The sequence below is a fragment of the Macrobrachium nipponense genome, chromosome 16 (assembly GCF_015104395.2).
Source record: "Macrobrachium nipponense isolate FS-2020 chromosome 16, ASM1510439v2, whole genome shotgun sequence".
In the NCBI taxonomy this organism is placed as follows: domain Eukaryota; kingdom Metazoa; phylum Arthropoda; class Malacostraca; order Decapoda; family Palaemonidae; genus Macrobrachium; species Macrobrachium nipponense.
This window is the reverse complement of record NC_087209.1, coordinates 45,104,058-45,111,557: the sequence shown is the minus strand read 5'-3', so window position 1 is coordinate 45,111,557 and position 7,500 is coordinate 45,104,058.

Sequence of the window (7,500 nt, the reverse complement as noted above, 5' to 3'; positions counted from 1 at the left end):
GACACAACTAGAAGTCATGATCTTGCTGTCGAAGACACCACGTAATATCCGAATATTTATTTTTGTTTATTTTAGTTTTTAGGCTGCATGATTCATTCTGTGTAGTCAAATCTTTTAAAATGAAATATTCACAAGGTTCAATTATTTTCTAAGTATTTTTCTTATTATTATTTTAGTTCTTAGGCAGCATGCCTCTTTCTACGAAGTCTAATCTTTTAAAATTATATTCACAAAACATCTTTAGACTTAAATATTTAACGGAGGCTTTTGTACACTTCTTTTGATGAATTACGTCTGGATTCTACCTATCTTCATTCAAAAATATATCGTTGATATACTTCAGGAAGTTCTGTTGAGGGCTCTCATGAATAGATTTCAAATACACACATAAGATATGCTTTTGGTTTTTTACGTCTAATTTTCAAAAAGGATTACGTTATGTCTAATCGACTCATAATCAAATTACAAAACTTCTACATTACAGCTAGAAATTTAAGAGAGAGAGAGAGAGAGAGAGAGAGAGAGAGAGAGAGAGAGAGAGAGAATCAGTCTAGCCTTTTATACTAAGATACATTAAATGAAATTAGATTAAAAAAAAAAAAAAAAAAAAAAAAAAAAAAACAGTGGTTCCAATCCTCTGAAATATGTCCAGAAATCGAAGTAAACTGATGAGAAAACAAAAACAAAAAAAAACTCTAAAGGATCCAGTGGTTTATATAATTAAACCACATTGCATCAATACCCAGAATTTTATTACCTTAGAAACTGCTTCGTTGGACTGAACAAAAAATGTGAAAGACGAATGGAAAACCTTATAAAAATACAATGTGAAAACTAAAGACTTACTAACAATAACGACTCCAAGAAATCAAAGAAAAAGTCTGTTCTGTTTGATACCAACAACAGAGAAAAAAAAAGTATGAGCCCATCCTATAATAGGATGACCCGAAACAAAAGATAAAAGCGAAGAGAACGACAACAATACATTTTGGTGAGAGAAAGCCAATGTCATGAGCAATAATTCTTCTTCTCGACATCATCCCGAAATACGATGACCCAAAGGGAAGGTTTAAAAGGAGCCCAGAAAACCCGAGAAAAATATATTGGAGGAAAAGTCATTGCATTGCCTATGATTCCTTTCTGAAAGAGCGAGTGCAGAGGACGACCAGGCTATCAGATTCCTTTTTGGAAATTCTTAAGTATATCTTTAGTGTTTAGTTTTCTTGTTGTGGTTTTGTGTGGCTGTGGGGGATAGGAAGCTGTTTTATTACTTCCTGTAGGACGAAAGTATCTGTGGATTTACTGCAGAAATCATTGCATTGATTCCAGTTTATATTTCGACATTTTCTGCTTTGATCTTATTGAAGTAGCTTGATCAGCTCTCGCAATCTAAATAAGATACCGCCATCCTCTCTCTCTCTCTCTCTCCTCTCTCTCTCTCTCTCTCTCTCTCTCTCTCTAGTCCTTCTTCCTCACTTTCTAACCACACTTTCTTCCTCACTTTCTAACCACACTTTCTAACCACACTTTTCATACCTCTCACTTACTCTCTCTATTCCTTCCTCCTCACTTTCTCATCACACTTTCTTTACCTCTCGTTCTATTTCTTCCTCCTCACTTTCTAACCACACTCTCTTTACACCACCCTCTCTCTCTCTCAGTCTCTCTTTTCCTAGTTACACACTAACCGCACTCTCTTTACCCCCCCCCCCCCCCCCGCTCTCTCTCTCTCTCTCTCTCTCTCTCTCTCTAGAGTAAGAAAGCATGAAGACTAGTCACTTATAACTTCATCAGCCTGGGCTTATTATTAAACAAAGATTTTTTTTTTTTTTTGATAATGTAATCCATCCTTTTTACGTGTGATTCATCTAAACTAAGCGAGGAAAAAACAAGTTAAATGCCAATGCGCCTTCTCTCCAACGATAAATTCAACTTACTGGACAATCCTTGAAGGTGAACGATGCGTTTGTTTACGCACACGTCTACAATTGCGTCCTTGTTTATACCCTTGCGTAAGGCTAAAAGGAAAAAGAAGCTTAGCAGTGTGTTTAGAGGCATTGTCCTTCAGGGACATAATTCCAAAGAATCAGTCTCACTCCCTCAATGATCTCAGGAACAATGGCAACAATCTCGCAACCGCACGCGGAGATGCTGACCGCCGCGTCTTGCAGTATTGCAAGTCCCTGACAGTAATTTGCTGAAAATGAGTGTTTCTTCCTCCTCCTACCCACATATCTCTTTTGCAGGTTCCCTCTGAAGCCCGCCAGAGATAGCAAACTGTTTTATCTCCCTAGAAATGAGACTACCTCGCAAAATAGTTTGAGAATAAAGGAAACGTCATTATACGGGGGATTCTGAATGAAAGGGCCTAGCATATTAGTCTGAGGCTGCTAAGAGAAACGCAGCCACGCCAGATTCTACATAATATTCATTCTACAGATAAGATTGCGGGAAAGTATAATTATGGATTACTAAGAGGGAGGGAACAAGAAGCAGTACTAGATGTCAAAGGAGTAAATTAGCTAAAGGAAAATGTAAGTATCTCATTATCTTCTTCAACTTTCGTTTGGTAAAAAATATTCAACAAACATATCAATTAGCTTTTTTTTCCTACAGAAGGAGAGTTATTGCTATTAGGAATGAATGCAGAAAACATTTTAACCATACGTGAAAGGATATTTGATATAGAGCACACGAACAAACACGCTTCATAGTTGCATACTATTGAGAAACATGTTTTATTATCATATAAAAAATTTAAATTTTCATATCTATACATTTACACGTGCTTGTAAACCAGAACAACAATATTCCTCAAAAATTATAAACATTAAATATGTTTTCATTGCAGACATTGGTAGACTTTCCAGTTGATCTGCATTGCAAGACGATTTAGTCTTTACAAAAATACTGATAAAAATCTTTAAAGTCTTCAAGAATGTTACAGAAGAAACAAAGATATTAAAGGTGATGATTTTCCCAGTGATTTTAATGTGTGTTTTAAGACCCTCAGCGTTCAGGGTGTAATGTATGAAGATGGATTACTACCAGTCTTCAAGACTGCAGTGAGAGAGAGAGAGAGAGAGAGAGAGAGAGAGAGAGAGAGAGAGAGAGAGAGAGAGAGAGAGAGACTATATATATATATGATATAAATGAAAACATATATAATATATATATATATACACACACACACACACACACACACACACACACATACACACACACATATATATATATATATATATATAGTATACATATATATATATAAATGTGTATATATATATATATATATATATATATATATATATAATGATATATATATATATTTATATATATATATATATATAATATATATATATATATATATATATATATATATAGATATATAAAGAGAAGAACATAGGAGGGACTGCATCTCAGAACAAGAAAACTCAAGATGGGTCGAAAACTTTGTCGGACATCGTCCAAAATTTTGGTTAAAAAAAAAAAAACAGGAGAAAAAAGAGAGCGAGGGAGGCGACCAAAGTTTTAATTGAGAAGACTATCTCTCCTCTCCTCAGCTTTCGCCGAGAACCTGCATTTGTGAATGAGTTTTTTTTTTTGTTTTTTTTTTTTTTTTTTTTTTTTTTGTTCTGAGAAGACATTACTTTGAATGCGCCTTGTCAGAAGGAATGCTGTGAAAATCCTCATATTATACTCTTCTTTTTGTTTATCTTTATAATTCAAAGTTATATGAATAAAATTCATTTTTTAAAGGATACGAAATTTTCCAACTTCTTCCTATTATTATTATGATTATTATTATTATTATTATTATTATTATTATATTATTATTTTATTATTATTTATTATTATTATTATTATTCTTTATTATTATTACTATTATTATTATTAGTTACTATCATTATTATTTTTTATTGTTATTGTTATTGTTAGTGTTATTGTTATTATCCATAAAAAAAAGAACTTCAAACATATTTCCTTCGTGTTTTATTAAAAAAGCAAAACTAAAATATAAATTACCACCTTAGTTAAAAGTATTGCTATTCGGAGTAGTAGTAGTATTGACACATAATACATCAAGAACTACGAGTAATACCACGAGGGGAAATCGCCTTTAAGGAGCATAATAAATAATAAATCGCACCTGAAACAAATACGTCTTTCAACAATTGATCAGAATTGACTCAACCAAATTACCACAATTGAAGGAGAGAACAGGGTAACTCGCCTAATCAGGAACCATCTTCATCACTTGACATCCCTCGAGAAAGAGAGAGAGAGAGAGAGAGAGAGAGAGAGAGAGAGAGAGAGAGAAGGGATTTGGCCCATAATCGAAAGGCTCAAAGTCCTACACCTAGTAATTCCCTCTACAGAGTTTCAGGTATCCGGGATTGTCAGGTGTTGAGATATAGTACTTGTATATTGTTAAGCAGACTTCTGATTCTCATCGGTCCTTGTCCAAAAAAGGTACTTTTAATGATGAGTCGTTTTAGGTGAAGAAGGACTCGAGCGAAATTAATGTTTAGTGGGTCTTGGCTTTTGTGATTTTTTGCCAGTTATTTTGTACAGCCACTGCTATATAGATCTCTCTCTCTCTCTCTCTCTCTCTCTCTCTCTCTCTCACAACAATGCCATTCACGCTACTGGGTATGTGAATCTGTCTGTCTGTCTGTCTGTTTGTCTTATAACAACGCAATCGATATTCGTATTTTAGGGAAGAACACCACCCCACCCTCCCCCCACCTCAAAAAAGACTAGGACCCCTGTTAGTAAGAGAGGGAGAGAAAGAGAATATATATATATATATATATCATATATATATATATATATATATATATATATATATATATATATATATATATATATATATATATATATGATTACACGCACATACATACTATGAAGTACTATCAAGACTGCTTCACATCCTAGGGACAAGCGCAACATCATGAGATCCAAGCATACACAAATTCCCCGTTGTCTGTATACATCTGGTCCAACACATACTTCTCCTTTATGATTCGCCTCTCGAGGTCAGCTGAACCAACATGATATTATTTATTCTATGGGACCAAAATGACACTGTAGCACCAGGAGGCCTCTCGTGTGATGGAGATATCATCTCTATGTATAGATTCTGAATGTAAGCAAGTAAAGAATTCTTCGAGTTTTCTTCGGTACAAGGGAGTTTTCTGTACAGCGTATATAATGCTGTACGAAACTCGCACCCACGACCAATGAAGATAAAGACTATAGAGGGTACGGTGCTGCAATTTGGTGTGTTTGATGATTGGAGGGTATTTTTTTAAACAAAACTTCCACATTCCCCCCCCCCCCCACCCCCCCCCCCCCCCCCCTGGAACCATCCCCCCCCCCCCCCCCCCCCCCGCCCCATCCCATCGCATTGGCATTACTTCACATTCTAGTTTCCCTTTTTTTTTAAATAAAAGTCTAATAAACCTTTCATAAAACCTCAAAGAGCATGAAGTCCCTTCTCAAGGTTTTATAAACAACAGAAGAATGTAAACAATCCTACATTTCCTCGAAGTCTGAAGCCACAACGCAAATGGAAGAAGAAGAAGAAGAAGAAGAAGAAGGAGAAGAGGAGTTAAGGACATTCTATAAGAAATTACTCGGTGATTTAACAGTTATTAGAGTCACATATATAGCGCTACTTAACGGTATCGGTTTCAGATAATATCGATGCTGTCATATATAAAGACAGACCGTGTGTATGTGTGTGTGTAGAGAGAGAGAGAGAGAGAGAGAGAGGAGAGAGAGAGAGAGAGAGAGAGAGGGGGGGGTGGGTGGAATTCAACCCTCAGCCCTTTAATACGCTCTTTTAACTGTATTCTATTTGACATAGCATAGTGAGCTAGCAAATAGAGCCATGTCGCCTATTGGTCGCATTTTTGGTAATAATCGTGATAGATGTGGCACAAGTATGAGACTTGATAGTGGCAGTTTTTAATTAATCTTCAAGAACAGCGTGATTAAAAAATAAGCAAGACATTTGGTTTTTAATCACTTAATCTCGGAACAATGTTATGACAATAGTGGAAGATTATTATCAAGAAGCATCGAAGAATATATCATTAAAAAAGTCTTAGAGATATGAACACGTGTCTGGCTAATAGGTCTTGCAGCTATAATCCTGAGGTTTTAGGCCGAGACCGACATTCGTTCTCCCTCTTACTTGTCAAGTTGTTATCAGATTTAACCATCTATTTTTGGACATAAAACCCCAACTTTCTAAGAAGGTATCGGAGTCTAAGAAAGCAGACTCACAGAAAAAGAAATATAACAAAATAGCTTCTTTTATTACTTAATGTAGTACCGTGGTCCAAGAAAGCAGAGACTCACAGGAAGAAATGGAAAAAATAGCTTTATTTATTACTTATTCTCGTAAATGATTCAGAGTTTGACCATTGTGCAAGCCTTTCAGAATGTTATTTGAAAGGACATCATCCTCTGAGAGAGAGAGAGAGAGAGAGAGAGAGAGAGAGAGAGAGAGAATCCGATTTGGTGCTCATGGTCCAGGAAGCTTATCGCATTTTTTAAATGGCCAGCGACTAGGTAGGAAATAAGAGATGAAGTAGTACTCTGGATAATGCCACAAAGAATATAGTGTTTGAACAGTATCATGCTTTAACACGGAGACACACACGTACACACACAAAACGACTAGGGGCAGCTCTCGGGCATGTTTATGGGTCCTTAAAATGCTACAGGCATAGTACCTACCAAAGTAGATTGCTGTATGTACGCCTGCGAACGTCTGCGTTTTGATGTATTCATGTCTTAGTGTAATACGTGTGTTTGTGTACAGCAATTGAGAGAGAGAGAGAGAGTTCGCGAGTTCACGGTATTGTTTCAAAAGCTTCGGAGCGTTAACTTTTCGTACTGGATTCCAGAACAATAGGACTAATTTCCAGTGTTCCATTAAACTCGCAACAAAAGCTTATCACTGATTCATTATCTTCAGTGAGAAATTTCAGTCAGAAGCCCCGTTGTAGCTGCCCTGCTATTACGGCATTCAATCAGCTGTTATAATAATGTTTTCACTGTTTTTTTACGTAGAATTGATACGCTTTTCGCGACGCTTTTGTCACATTTTCCGCTTAATTTCTTTCAACGATTGAAATTTTTGAAATGGGTGTGACATTTGTTTGACGTGAAGGTATATTTTTTTTCCCTTTTGATACGTGAAACAGAGGGAAAAATATTAGTTTTCATTTATATGGCATGGTGTATTTATCAAGGAAGTAACAATGGATGAAAAAAATATATATAAAATATATCCTCGTTCAGGAATGAATATTCCTATGCGTAAAAGAAATACCTTTTCTTTTTTCATAAAACACTGATTGCATTTCTCATTTAAAGTTTAGTGAAAATGACTATTTTTTTTATTTTTTTTTATTTTAATGATGCCTTTTGATACCATATCTAATTTTTCTTTTGCCATTTAAAGTCATACAATCGTTTTTATTTTTA